This window comes from Mytilus californianus, unplaced genomic scaffold (genome assembly GCF_021869535.1).
Source record: "Mytilus californianus isolate M0D057914Y unplaced genomic scaffold, xbMytCali1.0.p SCAF_3, whole genome shotgun sequence".
Lineage (NCBI taxonomy): Eukaryota > Metazoa > Mollusca > Bivalvia > Mytilida > Mytilidae > Mytilus > Mytilus californianus.
This window is the reverse complement of record NW_026262679.1, coordinates 130,142,767-130,162,395: the sequence shown is the minus strand read 5'-3', so window position 1 is coordinate 130,162,395 and position 19,629 is coordinate 130,142,767. Positions and strand designations below refer to the sequence as shown.

Sequence of the window (19,629 nt, the reverse complement as noted above, 5' to 3'; positions counted from 1 at the left end):
CATCCTGACATCCCAACAAGTCATCCTGACATCCCATACAGTCACCCTGATACCCCAACCAGTCACCCTGACATTGGTTTTATGTTGATAGTCCTAAAGATAAAGTTTTACTACAAGTATCACATAAACTTAAAATTATCAATGATCAATGATCCATGAAAATGGAGTCAAGGTCATATAAACCAAGCCAGACAGACATGTACACTTTAAAATCATTCAATACACCAAACTTAGTTGAACTATTGCTTATAGTATACAAGAAAAAGACCAAACCATGAAAACTTAACATTGACCAATGAATCATGAAAAACAGGTTAAGGACAAAATATACCTGCCAGACAGACATGTACACCTTACAATCATTCCATACACCAAATATAGTATTAAAAAAACAGATCAAAACACAAAAACTTAACATTGACCAATGAACCATGAGAAAGAGGCCAAGGACAAATGACACCTAACAGACAGACATGTACACCTTACAATCATTCCATACATTAAATATAGTTGACCTATTGCTTATAGTATTAGAAAAACAGACCAAAACACAAAAACTTAACATTCACCAATGAACCGTGAAAATGAGGTCAAGGTCTGATGAAACCTGCCAGACTGACATGTACCACTTACAATCATTCCATATACCCCATATAGCTGACCTACTGCTTATAGTATCTGAGAAACGGACATAATCACGTAACTTTAACCTTGATCACAGATCCATGAAATGAGGTTGAGGTCAGGTGAACCCTATCTGACGGACATGTAGACATTGCAAGGAACCCATATACCAAATATAGTTATCCTATTACTCATATTAAGTGAGAAATTCACATAACAAATAAACTATAATTTTTTTCAAGCAGTCGCTGAACCATGAAAATGAAGTCAAGGACAATGGACATATGACAGACAGAAACTTCGTAACATAAGGTATCTGCATACAAAGTATGAAGCATCCAGGTCTTCTACCTTCTGAAATATAAAGCTGTATACAAATAGTTTACGCCGCTACCGCCACTGGATAGTAATACCTATGTCTCACTCTGAGACAAAAGTCGCAGAGGAAACAAAAATCTTTGTTCAATTAATAGTTGATTTTCTGTTTTTTCAGCTTTCTACATTCTGTTGTCAAATTTGTTTCAGTTTCTTGGCACAATTCATTGGTCTTGTCATATTGTGAATTATATGTGGCTATATAAATCATCACTATCATTTCCTTGACCAGTACATGGAGAAGATATTGGGGACCCAATCTGAAATGAAACTTCTTTCAGTAAAATTGTTTACTTTTACATTTGTATTTGAAGATTAAACATTCCCTTTTCAGGGTAACAATTAGAGAACCAAGTTCAATACTTTCTTTTCTTTATGTTAGTTAGGTGAACAATCATAATAAGCTATATACACAATATGGTGAAGATCATTTTTTAATATCCCCAATTGAAAAGCAATACAAGAAATTCCTCATGATTTTTTTTTCAAAGAACTATTGAATAATTTACATCTTAATTTTAATAATTAGTAAAACAAACAAAAATACAAAAACAGCCCGATTCAACTGGATTTATTTGTATTTTTATCCATCTGATGAGTTAAGCCTCTTTCAACTGATTTTTATAGTTCGTTCTAATGTTGTACTGTTACACCACTGTCCTGGTTAGGGGGAGGGTTGGGATCCCGCTAACATGTTTAACACCACCACATTCTGTATGTATGTGCCTGTCCCAAGTCAGGAGCCTGTAATTCAGTGGTTTTCGTTTGTTTATCGTGTTATATATTTGTTTTTCGTTCATTTTTTGTACATAAATTAGGCCATTAGTTTTCTTGTTTAAATTGTTTTACATTGTCATTTCGGGGCCTTGTATAGCTGACTGTGCGGTATGGGCTTTGCTCATTGTTGAAGGCTGTACGGTGACCTATAGTTGTTAATTTCTGTGTCATTTGGTCTCTTGTGGAGAGTTGTTTCATTGGCAATCATACCACATCTTCTTTTTTATATTAGAAAACAATTCAATTAGATTATTGTGTTATGTTTTACCTGTACACTTTAAATCGTTTTTCTAATTGCCCATTCTTCATTCCCAATATCATCTCTGTGCCTCGATTAGTGTATGGATGTCTACATAAGAAGAAAAATTGTACATGATCAGAATGATTTCGTTGTAATTGCCAATTTCAAAAGTAATTATTTTGTTAATTAAAAAAATAACAAATGTTTTAATTATTCCAAATTTTGTGACAGGTTATCAATCTCAATAATAGGAACTTTCTATCTTAAACTTTAAACATTATTCAAATGAAACTTTTGACTGAAATCAAAATGATTAATCTCACATTTTTGTAAAAAAAATTCCAAAAACCAATAATTGTTGAATGTACTAATTTCGAATTTTGCTGTACTTATTTGTCTGCTAGTTTTTGGAAATTACTTATTGTAAAACCTTAAAAGTGCTGTTCCAGAACAAAAATATCTTACGTCTGTGACACAATTGCATAAATGAATTTCTGCTGTTGTTTAAAAAATATAGAATTTATTATTATTAAATGTAAAAAAGACAGATAGGATAAACGAACCATCACGGACAAGAAGTCAATTATGTCTACAATTAATTATAAATCTCAACATATCAAGTCAAAAAAAAGTATCTTGAATATAAGTTTCTTTCTATCATTTAACTTACTTTGGATCCCGACCTGTATTATATAGGAGATCTGTAGACAACTTTTCATGCACATACTCCATGGCCTAGAAATACATACAGCATACAATTAACCCTAAATTATTAATTTAAAATGAAATGAAGAAAAGGTTTAAATTGCAAATGTTCTGCGTTGCATACTTGGAATGAAAAATAACAGTTCATTACTATACAATTTAATACTCAAAATTTAATGTGTAGAGTAATAAATCACAAGTCAATACTTACCAAAAGAAAGTCAAGGAGAAAAATGAAGACTTCTCTTGATGAAATTGAAAATATAAGGGTGTGTAGATAAGATATTATTCTGTTCTTGCAGTCATTTTTGTATGCCTTATTTGATTATTTTTTACTATGGTTTCATATATTATTATACTGCCATTTAATTTTATTTCTGCAGAAATGTACACTGGAAATATACAAATATTATGTTAAAAATATCATCTATTATTAGTTCTTTCATAAAATTTCACAAACCCTATGCTTTATCACACTCAATCCAAATCCAACTGTCACTCTTTCCCTGTTTTGCATTTTCAGTGGATTGGCAACAAATTCATGATGTCTAACATGGTCAGCAAGGTCACTGAAAGAAAAGTAATATAGTGCATGTATTGAAAGATTTCACTACCGTAAATCCCATTAGACTGCTCCATGAAGCACATCTTGATACAAATACAACATGTTAAACCTTATAACATAGGACAAATTTGGACTCTTATAGATAAAATAATAAGCTCTTGGCATGTTCTCGTGGCTATTACAAATGATTGATACAGTAGCATAATTGGTGTCTAACTTGTATCAGATGTACTTCTAAAACAGTATTTCTCTAGATTGTGAGCTGTTACTTGAAATAAACCTTAATGTTATTTGAGAAACATAATCTAAACATGATAATTTAATACCACATGAGAAATGTGGTTTCCAACTCATTGTAGGGAAAGATTAAACAAAAATATTCCTCTTTTGCTTGTTGTGGCACCACCAACAACAGGTAGCAGTAAATTTTTGCAACCACAATTTTTGTAAAATTTTTAAGAATACAATTATTGAGTACATGCGCAATCAGAAACGATTCATCAACACATTAAATATTTAAAAATAACACTTGACAATTATAAAATGACCATTTTAGCGGTAGTTCTTTAGTTTGTTATAATGCATAAGCATTGTATTGTAATAGTTCTACAATAGATATCTATCATAAGTTAAATACAGCTATTTCTTATTTACAGACAGGTAACATTGTAATGGCGATCCATGTATACAAGAACCCAAGGAATATTTTGCATTTCTACTACTGTAAGGATCCAGAAATATCAAATTTCACATAAGATAGTCAGAATTTTGTTAGGCATTTGCTTAAATCAACCTAAATGCTACAATAGACTGCACTGGCAACTTAACAGCGAATTTGATTTAATTTTTATCGCAGATGCCAAATTAATAATGATCTTGAAAAAGTAGTTATATTTTGAATACTGTTAATTGTGGTTGAAACTGAATCAAATTATGTAATAAATTCTCTGGGTTTTTTCATCATGAAACTCTTGACTGGTTCATATAAATAACAGTACTGCGGTAGTCATTAAATAAAAGTTTAAATTTACGAAGTGCTTTCTTGACAGTTAACTATTTCATACAGTTTTTCTTTACAGGATCGGTACTGAAAACATACAATATATCCAATATTAAGGTAGATGGGGTGTCTAAATTATAATCCATAGAATTTTTTAATAATTTGCCAAAATGTAGTTTATATCATCCTTTTTTGAAAAAAATAATAAAAAGAATTGGTCACGGGGCTTATTTTCACGCTACAGGTTGTGCAAAATTGACAGATTTTGTATAGATTATGCATGGAAAACGCAATTTTCTGCCATAAAACGAAAACTACACCATAGAATTTTGAGATAAAATATGAGAAGATAGCTCTAATATTATACTTTCAGATAAGAAAAAGAAAAAATGGGGTCACCGGGCCCGTTTTCTTGCTACATAATAAAATAGATAAATTCCTAACACATTCTATTGTAAAAGTAACTTTATCTGAATTATCTGCCCTTACATTTGAGTTGCATCCCCTCATGTGGCAAAGTTGGAAAAAATTGAATCAAACAAAAATATTCTGTATTTTGTTAAATACAACCATAAATATAATAAAACATGTCATTTTCTATATTAAAATGAACATTCTTTCACATGAATTACCCACTACTGTCAAAATTTGCACATTTTATTAAAGGTCTAGACCGATTATTTTCTGGTATTTCAAAATCCAAGATGGAGGAAGACACCCTATCTACCTTAATTATCTTTAAATACATACTTTGAAATACATATGAGAGGCTTCTAGGTGCCAAAATTGCTCACCTGGTAGCAAAAAGCTGCATTTTCTTTGTCTTATAATTTTCTAAAAATATATGTTAAAATGCCTTTTTAGGGACAGTAACTCCAATAAGAGGCATTGAAGGATGTCAGTCCACTTAAGACTTTTGTAGATCTTTACCTGATGATCATTTTTGCAATTGAAAGTTTTACTCTATATCTTATGATTATATATATATATATAAAGACGATGACAGCACCAAGTGTTGACAGTTGCTCACCTCAGGATTAGGTCAGGTGAGCTGGAAAGTGTCATTTTATCATCTTTTAAAAATCTAATTGCACATAGACTGGGTCACTTGATATCAAATATGGTATTAAATACTATGTACAAAGGGCTGGTTATTCAATCTTTTTCATTACAAGGAAAATCTGCAATATTGTCAATTGTACATAATTTGTTGAAATTAAAGCAATTGCTGCCTAGTTAATGTTTTTGTGACTTTTATTTTTCATCCACATGTAAAAGAATTAAAACCTGAGAGGAGTCTTATCTATATATAGTGAGAAGTAAAATGTTTTAATTTTATATCAATAAAAGACTTATCCAGCAGAAAGTCATTTTTATAATGTTTTACATTTCCCAGGGGGACTACATGTTTACCCGGCTGAAGGTGGAGGCAAATATATTTTTGTGGAAATGTATAACTCCCGAAAAAATCATAACAGATTATCCCCTTGTAGAGTGTTTATTACTGGGCAATAATTTACATGACAATCCATGCACCTGGCTTCATTATCTTTATTGCTTCTATTTTAATTTTTAAGTATATCATAATTGGTTTAAATTTAACCATTCAGTGAGTTGATGATTTCAACTTTCCTGACGCAAGTGTTCTACCGAATTATAGTTTTTTTTATAATAAGAATCATTCATTCATACATACCAATTAAAGAATTGCAGATGGGACCGGCTTCTGAAATTTTCATGAAATGCACGTTAACTGTCGATTAACCTGGGAAGTGGCTAACGCTAACCACTTTTATTACTAATGACATAATCGCGTAAAAATATTAATGCAACAGATTTCAAAATAAAGAAATTAATTTTCAGTTAAAAGTTTCATGAAGTCATCGCAATTACTTTAAAAAACTACATACATGAACCTGACATGTCTCCACTGACATCTTTCTATCATCCTTGTCATCTTCATAGTAATCATCTTCAACATCATCAGTATCATTATGTTGAGACGGACCTACTTCTTGCGTTATTGGTTATTGCCACCTCTTGCATGTTATCTACAGACAAATAATACAGATACTAAATTCGAACACACAAACCATGTCATTAATAAAAAATAATACAAACACAATGATAAATCTAAGTCATAAACTCAACTACATTTGTTGATTTAACTGAATTAAACATATTGATTTTCATATACAGTCAAACCTGTATATACATGTAAATGTTACATACAAAGGGATGTACGAAAACTTATGTTTTGAAGAGAGGTTCCCTTGAAAATGAGTTTAGAATTACTTACCAATAAACTAAAATAGGAAATTGACCTTACAAGGCTATGCAGGTTTCAAAGAATTAATCTACTGCAGACAAAACTAATTTATCTGATCCTTACCACTGCTTTCAACTAGGTATTGGCCTATCTCTATTCGCAAAGTCTGTAGTTTTTTCTTTGTTGAGTTGAAGCGGAAGTCCTCTACTCCTTTCAGTATAAGCTCTGCAAACTGAGAATTGCCTTTTTCATTCAGTTATGGTTAATGGACAATAACTTTGCCTGCTCTGGTTAATGGACAATAACTTTGCCTGCTCTGGTTAATGGACAATAACTTTGCCTGCTCTGGTTAATGGACAATAACTTTGCCTGCTCATACTACTTTGCAATTTCAATAACATATATAAGATGACCATTTTTCAACATTTATCAAGACAAAAATAATGGCGAGAATGTTTAATGACTTTGACCACTGATTAAGAGTCTATGCAAGGTTGGAGTCAATCTAATGTCTGTCCCAGTAAGTTGGTCATACAAAAGGTTGATTTGACAATAGTGAGATGCAAATTTAGTGAATACTGGTCGTCCCAATAACATGCAGACATGAACAATACAGAATAATCTAAAAAAAGGTTTTGACGAAAAACTTCAATACATCATATCATATTTCCACAATATATCATATCATATAACCATTCTTTCGTAATAAATTCCTGCATATTGTCTTTGACTGACATTTACTTTCAAACTGGTTAACAGATTTATTGATTTAAAGATTTTCCGAGTAAGGGGTTAGGTAAAAATGTTAAATTTGACAACACTAATTTATACCTTCAATACAAAAACTCCACAAGAGTTTGAGTCCATCTGTTTGTTATGTCGTTTCGATGAGATGGTCCATTCTTCACTGATGTAGGTACCAATTCCTTTAATGTATCTGTCACTCAAAAATTGTCTATATACAACATGAAATGAAAATAAAAGTTTGCAATATTTCAATTTTTACAGGATATTTTTTTTTTACATTTCTCAATATAAAGGACCAATGGTGATCTTATCTCCAGCATTATTTTTATATTATAGGGTTATTTTACGAATATTGGGAAATATTGTCCCAAGTAAAATGTAACATTGTTCAAGCTTGCAATATCAAATCCAATACTGGATAATAATATTATTGCATTTTAAATTTTGATTATGTTCTGTGGGGAATATTGTGATACTATACAATAAAAGGGTTATTCTACTAATATTGTAGAATTAAATATTGCACTAGCTTGTGAGTTCGATATGACATTCTACAAGGTACAATATCTGTGCAATAACACTTATGCTGTAAAACAAAGCATACAAAACGACATAACCATCGAGAAGTTCTAACTATGGTGATGTCACAATTTGTAGGCAATATTGCAGTGAATATATCAGCCAATATTATACACTAAAATTTTTATTATATTCTGTAGTATTTTTGTTGCTATACACTATATAAATAGTTATTGTATAGCAATACAATATTTGCTACAGAAAGTAACCACAAATTATCATGCAATAAATATAGTTTGATAATAGTGTCAAATTAGTGATGTCATCAATGACAAAAAAAGCATGTGTTGAAGCATTGCTTTACAGTAAAAGGGTCATTGCATGATTATTGCAAGCTCATGCAATATAAAATTCTACTCTGGTAAATATTCAACAATATTAATGCAATAGCCCAATAATATGAATTAAACAAAAAAACTCTGCATTATCAGTTTATTCAGGAATTATTGTATTAATTCATTATACATGTTATATTCATTATTGTGATTGAAAAAATTACGGACCAAAATGTGACATTTATTTATGTGATTTATTTGGAGTCTATCATGCTGATAAAATAGCTTATGAGTTCTTATAACGTCACAACAATTTCTGAATTTACAGTATATTGGTACAATCATGAAAATATTTGTAAGACACATTGAAGGAAAGTAAAGGACTCATTTAGATGTTATACCCAGTATATGACTTCACATTGGCTTTGACAATGCATGCTACACAGCGTTAATTAAGATTGTGTTGTAGCTTAGTGTTTTCTTAGGAAATGTTTAAAATTTCTGATTATGGAAATATTGTGCTTATTTATAGTTTTATTTATGATTATTATGAGGAACAGCAACATGAGCAAAGCAGTCTTGTGGGAGAAGTTGAGGTACATGTAAATTTTGTATTCATCTTGGAACATGTTCAAAATTTCATATCACAAAAATTAAAATTACATGAGTTAAATATTACAAATTGAACTATTGTTGGATCAGATAGGTGTTTTCTATCATTTAGTTTATAGATAATAGAGGCTGTTTTGCCAAATGTTAAAAAGGTATAACCATTTGATACTGTCAGAGGGTGATGATTTTATCAGCATCATTTCTTTTTTATGGTTTTAAGCATGTAAAAATCAATGATTCATAAATTATAAATACAAATGTATTTGTTTCAAACTCTTCATAGCCATCACCATGAACACCCACTTCAGTATCAAATGGTTGTCTCCTAACGTTTGTAGTTCTTAGAAAGTTTCAATTTTTTACTAATTTGATTAAAATGACAGCAACAAACTTGATTTGTGTCTTGATCATTTGTTTTTCATTAACATCATGAACATGATTAAAGGATTTCAATTTAATGAGCCATACATTTTTTTTGCTCATTTTCATTCCGTCCTAGTACACTTTTTTCTCTGTGCTAAAAAGACAAACTGTTGCTGTCATTTTTTTTTCAGTTTACTTTAACATGTTAAAAGTTCAATTGAATTTGCTTGTTGTTTATATTAATTGTTTGTTACCAAAGACCACAAATGCATAAACTGATAATATAGTTGAGTCAAATTTTAAACAGACAATTTCTATTTCAAATTAAAATGTACATTTGTCATTGTGTCTAAACTGGATTAATATTATTTTCATCAAAGTTGGGGAAAGTTAGAGGACTTCAGTCTGTCTGCAATCCTTTGTATGCACAAAAGCGCTTACATTTTTTCAAGGGAACTTTAAAAACCTCCTGTTTACATTGACATAAAAACCAAAAATTGTATATATAATTAGCCTAAATAAAAAGTACAGAAAACTCTTTTTCACAGATGGGCAGACATGAGTAACATGATGATATTTAGTGTTGTGGAATAAAAATTAGTCATAAGCTATGATTTCAAAAGATCTATTAAACTACACAGCGCACAGTTATTTTTTGTGGTCAAATTGTTATATTTTGCATGCCAATTGCAGTTTGCATCTTTAGTTTTCTTTGCAGGTCTACATACATGTACAGTACTTGTTTTTAACATATATGTCAATGGCACTGCATGGAAGGAACCAAGAGATGTCCTCTATTCATTATCAAATTGGATTCATTCTGACCCATGGTGCCTGCAAACAAAGGGTAATTATATAAACTCAATGAATGCTAAATGAACAAATTTTTAATTGTGAAAAAAGGTAAATTAAATCAGGGGTGGATCCATCCATTTATAAAAAGGGGGAAGAAAAGGGGGGTGGGGTTCCAACTATATGTGCCCATTCAAATGCATTGATCGTCAGAAAAAAGGGTGTTTCAACCCTCTCCCCCTGGATCCATCACTGTAAAGCTTTTGCATGAATACAGAGCTCGTAATGTTTATTGAAATATACCTGAAAGATCTGTTTCTTTTTTATAGATGGAAAAAAAACTTGCATGCTACATACATAATTTTTGTCTTTGCTCAGCAAATTTTCCAAACAAGACTTCAGGGTGCAATTTCTTGCAGCATCAGCTGTATATATATATATATACTGTTGGGTGTAATTTTCAGACTTATATAAATATTTGTATTAACCCTGCGTCTCAAACACACTGAGATCCAGTGGGCATATATATTGTATGGTTGTCACTTGCTTAGACTTGTTTGTATGATATACTTATTTCTAGTGACTGTATAATGAATTGAATCATTATCCCATACGGTATATAAAAATTGTTGAGTTAGATTGCTGACAAATAACAAATACATTGTGTATTTAATAATAATATAACATCTTCACACGCTTAAAACACATGTCTTATGTCTATCTCTAGATTCGCCTTACGTGACAAGGTAACACTACGACTATTGAAGTTATATTTTTATATAGCGGATGTGGTCGTGTGGTCTAGAGCGCTGGACATGAGGCTAAGCGATTGGTGCTGTAGTGTATCAAAGGTGTGAGTTCGAATCCCGTTGAGGGACAAAAATTTGTCAGCATAAAAGTCTAATTCTAACACTGTTGGGTGTAATTTTCAGACTTATATATATATATATATATATATATATATATATGCTTAAGTTTGCGAGTCGGTCAATTAAATTGAATATATACATGATAAATTAGTGGTATACTGTAAGTACAAACAAATGTACATGTGTAGTTGATTTAGCATTTAAATATCTCATTTTCATGGAGATCATTTGGCCTTTCTACCTCTGTCATGGATCAATGATTTTGAAATATTGCATACATGTAAAATTATTTTTTATTTAGATTTGAACATTTCCCTTAAGGTAGATAGGGTGTCTTCCTCCATCTTGGATTTTGTAATACCTGAAAACAATCGGTCTAGATCTTTAATAGAAAGTGCAAATTTTGAGAGTAGTAGGTAATTCATGTGTAAGAATTTTCATTTCAATATAGAAAATGACATGTTTTATCATATTTATGGTTGTATTTTACAAAAAACAGAAAACTTTTGTTTGATTCAATTTTTTCCAACTTTGCCACATAAGGGGAGGCAACTCAAATGTAAGGGCAGATAATTCAGATAAAGGTACTTTCACAATAGAATGTGTTAGGAATTTACCTATTTTATTATGTAGCAAGAAAACGAGTCCTGTGACCCCATTTTTATACGACCGCAAAAAATTTTTGCGGTCGTATATTGGTATGACGTTGGCGTCGTCGTCGTCGTCGTCGTCTGGCGTCGTCCGAAGACACATTGGTTTTCGCACTCTAACTTTAGTTAAAGTAAATGAATCTCTATGAAATTTTACCATAAGGTTCAATACCACAAAAGAAAGGTTGGGATTGATTTTGGGGGTTATGGTACCAACAGTTAAGGAATTAGGGGCCAAAAAGGGGCCAAAAATAGGCATTTTTGTAACTTCCAGACATAACTTGTGTGTTAGTGTATGAATCTCTCTGACATTGTACCACAAGGTTCCATATCACACAGGGAATGCTGGGATTGATTTTGGGGGTAATTGCCTAAAAATATTAGGAATTAGGGGCAAAAAAAGGGGCAAAAAACAAGCATTTTTCCAGTTTCATGACAATAACTTGTGTGTTAGTGTATGGATCTTTCTGAAATTGTACTACAAGGTTCCATATCACAAAGGAAAAGCTGGAATTGAGTTTGGGGGTAATAGCCCAAAACGTTTAGGAATTAAGGGCCAAAAAGGGTCCAAAAATAATCATTTTTCTAGTTTCCAGACAATAACTTGTGTTCAAGTGTATGGATCTCTGTGAAATTGTACCACAAGTATCCATATCACACAGGGAATGCTGGGATTGATTTTGGGGGTAATTGCCTCAAAATATTAGGAATTAGGGGCCAAAAAAGGGGCAAAAAACAAGCATTTTTCCAGTTTCATGACAATAACTTGTGTGTAAGTGTATGGATCTTTCTGAAATTGTACTACAAGGTTCCATATCACAAAGGGAAAGCTGGAATTGAGTTTGGGTGTAATTACCCAAAACGTTTAGGAATAAGGGGCTAAAAAGGGTCCAAAAATAAGCATTTTTCTAGTTTCCAGACAATAACTTGTGTTCAAGTGTATGGATCTCTCTGAAATTGTACTGCAAGGTACCATACCACAAAGGGAAGGCTGGGATTGATTTTGGGGGTAATTGGCTAATCTAACCGTGTATTTAGATTCTTAATTTTTGGTCCTGTTTTCAAATTGGTCTACATTAAGGTCCAAAGGGTCCAAAATTAAACTTAGTTTGATTTTAACAAAAATTGAATTCTTGGGGTTCTTTGATATGCTGAATCTAAACATGTACTTAGTTTTTTTATTATGGGCCCAGTATTCAAGTTGGTCCAAATCGGGGTCCAAAATTAAACTTTGTTTGATTTCAACAAAAATTGAATATAAGGGGTTCTTCGATATGCTGAATCTAACCATATATTTAGATTTTTGATATTTGGGCCCGGTTATCAAATTGGTTCACATTGAGGTTTAAAGGGTCCAAAATTGAACTTTATTTGATTTCATCAAAAATTGAATTCTTGGGGTTCTTTGATATGCTGAATCTAACCATGGATTTAGATTTTGGATATTGGAATACCACAAAGGGATGGTAAGAATTGTCTTTGGGAGTTATGGCTCAAACCGTTAAGGAATAAGGTGCAAAAAAGGGGGGAAAAGGGTTTCCAGGTTAAGGGACAATTACTTAAGTACAAAACATAATTTAAAAGGCAGTGTAAGGTTGGTAATTGAAACTCATTTGAATATCTCACCTAAACTGCTTTTAAATTATGTATATTGGAAATTTGCCAAAAACTTTATTATTAATAAATTCCATTGGAAATTTGCCAAGTACTTTAGTTTAATGAACTTCATTGGAAATTTCCCAATATAAAATGTTGCTGATGGAGCTTTTTTGTTTATCTCACCTAAACTGCTTTTAAATTATGTATATTGGAAATTTGCCAAAAACTTTATTATTAATAAATTCCATTGGAAATTTGCCAATAACTTTAGTTTAATGAACTTCATTGGAAATTTGCCAAAAACTTTATTTTTGATAAATTTCATTGGAAATTTGCCAATAACTTTAGTTTAATAAACTTCATTGCATTTTTTCTAGTTTCCAGACAATAACTTTTGTGTAAGTGTATGGATCTCTCTAAAATTGAACTGGGGGGGAGGGGGATTTTTTCCCCCAATTTTTTGGGGTTCATATTTTTTTTCTTCAAAGTTTTTGTAATCTTCAATTGCACAGTATTGCGCAATAACAAGAAATCTCCAATTGCACAGTATTGCGCAATTTCATAGTATTGCGCAATAGCAAGAAATCTTCAATTGCATAGTATTGCGCAAAAGCAAGAAATCTTTAATTGCACAGTATTGCGCAACAACACAGTATTGCGCAATAGCACAGTATTGCACAATAGCACAGTATTGCGCAATAGCAAGAAATCTTCAATTACACAGCATTGCGCAATAGCAAGAAATCTTCAATTGCACAGTATTGTGCAATAGCAAGAAATCTTCAATTGAAAATAAATACAAATCTTTTAACCAATTTCAATGGGATTCATTTAAAGTCTTTAATTTTTGGGGGTTCTTACCTTGTATTACTTTTTTGGATATTGGGCCCCATTTTTAAATTGGTCTACATTGAGGTCAAAAGGGTCCAAAATTAAACTTTGTTTGATTTCATAAAAAACTGAATGATTGCAGCTGTATGATATGCTGAATCTTATTGTGTATTTAGATTTTTTATTTTGGGCCCTGTTGTCAAATTAGTCCATATTAAGGTTTGAAGGGTCCAAAATTAAACTTTTGATTGATTTCAACTAAAATTAAATTTTTTGGTGTTTTTTTATATGCTGAATCTAACCATGTTGTTAGATTTTGGATATCAGACCATTCTAGGTAAAATGAATGTCCCATTTCAAATTTTTAAGCTCTTTGACCACATTTATTTTGTGTCAGAAACCTATATTATGTCAAAAATTTGATCACAATCCAAATTCAGACAGTATCAAGCTTGAATATTGTGTCCAAACTTGCCCCAACTGGTCAGGGTTCGACCTCTGCGGTCGTATCAGGCTGCGCTCTGCAAAGCATTTTATTTCTTTTTCCTATCTGAAAGCATAATATAAAAGCTATCTTCTCATATTTTATCTCAAAATTCTATGGTGTAGTTTTTGTTTTATGGCAGAAAATTGGGTTTTCCATGCATAATCCATACAAAATCTGTTAATTTTGAACAACCTGTAGCGTGAAAATAAACCCCGTGACCCATTCTGTTTATCATTTTTTTTTAAAAAGCTTGATATAAACTACATTTTGGCAAATTATTAAAAAATTCTATGGATTATAACTTAGACACCCCATCTACCTTAAACTATCTTTATTAACATGTTAAATAGAAGAGGAAAAATATTTGTGTCAAAGTTTATTAATATATATATATGTATATATATTATAATAAAATCACAGTGAGGCCTTTGACACGGAGCACTGGTGGTGATAAAACTCTGTGTCAAAGGCCTCACTGTGATTTTGAGATGAAGAACAGCAATAAAAAGCTGTCCCTTTCCTTGTGTTTCTTGTTGTACATGTACTGATTTCGTGTCATGGATAGATACCCTATCTTAAATATTTTCGATTTTAACCATGTTTTTGTTTTTTCTAGGACATCGAACGCTTAGCAAAGTTGGGCTTAACAGTAAACCCAAGATCTGTTCAAAATAAGCTATCATCATGGGAAGATTTTTTTAGACACAGATTTGGTTCAGTTAAAAGAGGAGTGGAAAGAAGGTGTTGGTGTCAAGTACCAAATGATTGGTGACAATTGGGACAAGAATATTTTGCCATCCTACAGGACTTCCCAAGATAAAACTCTTTCTTTGCACCTGTTTCAAGTTATTGCAGTTGTAGATAGAATTATTCCAGAAAATAAAACGGTTGATGAAGTAGAGGTACTTCTGAATCATGCTGATTTTATACCCTCAATATCAGAACAAGAGCAATTGAAGAAAGAGCTCTCCTTTCTCGTGGCAACATCAGTAATTCAGAATATTGATCAAATGAAAACTGAGTTTGAATCTATTTTCCCATCGCACTTAGAGCATGATCACAGTGATTCATCTGGAATCAAAACAAAACAGGTATGATTACTTCTTTTAATAGTTTGGAAAATATGCATGTTAAAATTGAGTTATGAAAAAAGTAAAATCACAAAAATACTGAACTCCGAGGAAAATTCAAAAAGGAAATATGAAATATGAATATATTATGTATATAGGTTTAAAAGTATTGTAATTCGGATCATAAACATATAATTAATTGGATAGGATAGAGCTTGGTATTTATTAAGTATTGGAAGGGTAAAAATCCTACTGATCTTTTTTTTTATCATAGTTCAAGTTAACAAGGTCATGTATGATGAAATTTGTCATAAACATCCTTACTAGCACAATGGAGCCTAAGTTTCTTAACTGATCTTCAATGGTATACATACATACATGTATATAGCATCAGACATACAGGATTTTGAAAGCGGTGCATGTTGTCATATAATTAATTAAAAAAAAAAATGAATGATTTTATGTGTACGCCTTCTAAGCCCCTACCCTGCATCCACCACTATTGACAGTCAGATTTGTAGTTCAAAGGTCAAGGTTAATAAATATATTACCACTTCCTTATTACGGATGCAAAACAGCATTAAAAGCTTAAATAGTATAATGCAGCTTCTTTTTCACACAAATTGGATTTTTCTGCATGTTGTTTTAAGTTAAGTCTATGAAAATTATAAAATCTTTGATGGTATTATTATCTTTTTCAGTTTCCTTTGGGCTTATTCGACTGCAATGAAGACAAGACACAACAGGTGATCAGACTTCTTAAGCAGCTGACTGAAAAGTATGTGCCACTGAAAGACAATGGGGAAGTGATTAATGAAGTTTTCTTTGGAGGTAATTTTACATTAATATATTCTGTTTAAAGAACAATTTATTTTGATCAACAGATCTATAGAAAAATAAAAAGATGTGCCATGATTGCCAATGAGAAAACTCTTACCAGAGAACAAATGAGGTACAAGTTAACAACTATAGTAGAGGCCATAATAAAGCCTTCAACAATGATCAAAACAGTTAAACCCAAACTGCATAGTAAGCTAGAAGGCCCAGAAATGAAAAAAAATCTAAAACAATTCAAATGAGAAAGCCACATTATTCATGTTATTATGCAATATACACTTTTAAGTGACAATGCTGATGATTTTCTAATATGTCAGAAATGAATGAAATATTTTCCGATACCGGTATTATTATAGTTAGACAAAGAATAGCTAAATATTTTTCAATTTTGTGATGATTATAAAAACTAAGTTCCTATGCATAATGGTTTGTTTTTGTTAATATTCATTTCTTGGGTGGTGGGGTAGGGGGGGAGGAGGACTGAAGCATATGAAGGAAAACTGTTTGTAAAAAACTTAATCCTTTTTAGGAGACAGATTGACAGACGAAAGAATCCAGTCAGCTCAGCAAGCCATGTCAAATGGTGATACACCAAAAGAGAAACTGCAAGGTTTCATTTCCAAAATTGAAGACTGGCACAGAATGATGAATTTTTTGGAGGTATACAACCGTAGCTAATTATGTTGGGCATTTTATGTTTCATTACAGGGGGGGGGGGAGGGGGGGCTGAAGTTATTTAACTACTGTATCACTAGCCGAGACTGATTTTGAATCCAACACTCGGCAGATGCTTTTGACTCTCTCCGGGTACTCTGGTTTCCTTCACTAATAAAAACTGACTGCCATGAAATAGTCAATAGAACTGACAGTGGTGTTAAACACTTATTAATCAATCAATTTAATGACAGGTAATTCGTTGAGTTGTGCTTGTTTAACTGTTAAGCTGTTCCAGACAAGGCAGTTTAATCGAATTTTTTAGAAAGAATTAAAACAACCATCAATGTAATTTTTTTCATCAATTTCTCAATTTAATTTTATAAACCTATTAAAATTATTTTCATACAGTAGGACTCAGTTTATTCACATATCTTATATTTTCAGGCAATTTGTAAACTCACATACGCCCAATCAACGATGGATAGAGGTACAGCTTGTTATTTTAGAAATTTTCTAAATCTTAGGAACGTCAAAGCTGAGGTTAAAAATGCTTTTCGAGTATATAAACTGTTGTACTATACAATATTTGATGCCTGCTGTTGTATTTTATTTATGAAACAATTCAATACACATGACTTAGACGGAGTTATAGAACTGCCATCTGACTTCAAAGAAAAGAACAGTGAGCAAAAGGTCCAGTGGTTATTGAATGTATGTTCAAGTATTGTTGAGGAGTGGTTTTTTGAAAATACTGATATGTTTCAGGAGCTCAGAGAAATTTTGGAGGATCCTGATCACCCAGAGAATTATTGGGTTCTGAATGAGGAGGGAAGATTTCCCTGTCATTTTTGTATAAAGACTTACTCTCACGTTGGAAGCCTTAAAACACATGAGCGAATTTGTCATCAGCACAATGGACCAAAAATTGAAAAGAAAAAGAAATCAAAGACATCGGCAACTGATGATCAGCTATTTAACTACATTATACTTTTATTTAAATTAACTGGACTTCTTAAAAACTTAGATACCGCTATTGATATGGCAGATGGGAGAATATCTGTGAGGTCAGCAAAATACGAACTACCAATTTTCAACACAACAAATAAATTAAAATATGTCATTGGCTGCATTCATTTGACTGCTCTTTCAGAAGAAACTCTATCACCAGAACAAAGAGATAGACTGATTTTAAACAGAACAGTGAACATCCAAGGGGGAAAGAACAATAACCTTGCTCTGGACGAATATGTTGAAATGCTGAACAAAGACAGCAAGGACATAGTTACAGGACACCAAACCAAAGAAAGCATTATTGCGCACTCCAAGCAATATCCACATTTAATCAACTACATCAAACACTTTGATATAATATCAGAAATCCGACAACGAAAAGGATTTCACAAATTACCACAATATAAAGCAGATGTAATGAAGGTAGCAAAAGAACTGATAGAGATAAGGGCTTTTGAACATACACCAAAACGAAAATTTGTGTGTAAAGAGTTGTCCACCGAAAGAAATCCATTCATTAATTCCTACAGAGGTTTATCGACCATGATAAATAGACACAAACCAAAAGAACCTTTTAGCCGTTTAAGAGACAAACATCAATAGGACAGTTGCCTGCATTACACAATAATTGTGATCTATATTCATCATTGTTCATGTATTAACTTCTTCTTTAAGTTCATACTTGTATTATTATCTTATTTAAAGATTTAATATGTAAACATGATTGAATGTGTTTAAAAAAGTTCTAGACTTGTATGTCCATTTGGTGTCTTGCAGCTTTTTCATGTCCAACTGTTAGGAGTCCATGGCGTGAAGTTCTTACCTAGTTTAATTTCCATTTCAAAATAAATTCATTTGAAATTAAGAAGTGTTTTTGAAACAAGACTCTGCTTAAGCTCTTATTCACTCCTAGCATAGAATGCTAATTTTAGTTCTTCTTCTGACATTGCACAACACAAAGATTTGCCATCTTAGCTGGAAGTGATGAGACATATTTAAGGATGGTAAGCTTGATGATATCTTCTCATTTGCAACCTGAGAATAATTGTTGAAATCCCTCTTTAAAATAAAAACCTGATTGCATGTACTATTTTCCTATCGCATGTAAGGAATATATAAGAAGATTTGTATGACTGCCAATGAAAACTCGCCATCAGAGACCACATTACATCAAAGTTAAAACAACTATATCATGTATATGTCAACATATGACCTTCATCAATGAGCAAAAATCTAAATGCATAATCAGCTATATATACTACTATGTATAAGTTATGTCCCACTTCTTTGCATAATTTTGGTATTTTACCTTGTCCTTGTATCTGATTGCAAATTTTTTGTTGGGGATATTCAGGATTCCTATAGCATGTATAGCTAATTCATTGAAGAACCTACAGTGTTGTCCTGATGTTAATTACAGATAGCCATAAATTATTTTGTACTGAATTTTTGCCATTCTTTCCCTCATTGCTGTGGATTCATTTATTTTCTTGGTACATTGATTGAACATTCAAATTTAATGGTTAATCTTTACCCATAAAAAATGGCACCTAATGAAAATTATGGTTATGTGCCTATATGCAACAACATTAGCATTTAGCTTCCAATTTTAAAATAGGCATCCATAAAATGATTAAATGTGCACACACTGTCTGTATCCTGCATTACTGACAATGACTGATTATGATTGAAAT

At 31.8% G+C, this 19,629-nt stretch overlaps 1 pseudogene; it reads left to right on the top strand.

The window, feature by feature from the left end:
* The first annotated feature begins 9,891 nt into the window (after positions 1 to 9,891).
* Positions 9,892 to 18,695, top strand: LOC127736223 (uncharacterized; annotated as a pseudogene).
* Positions 18,696 to 19,629: the final 934 nt, after the last annotated feature.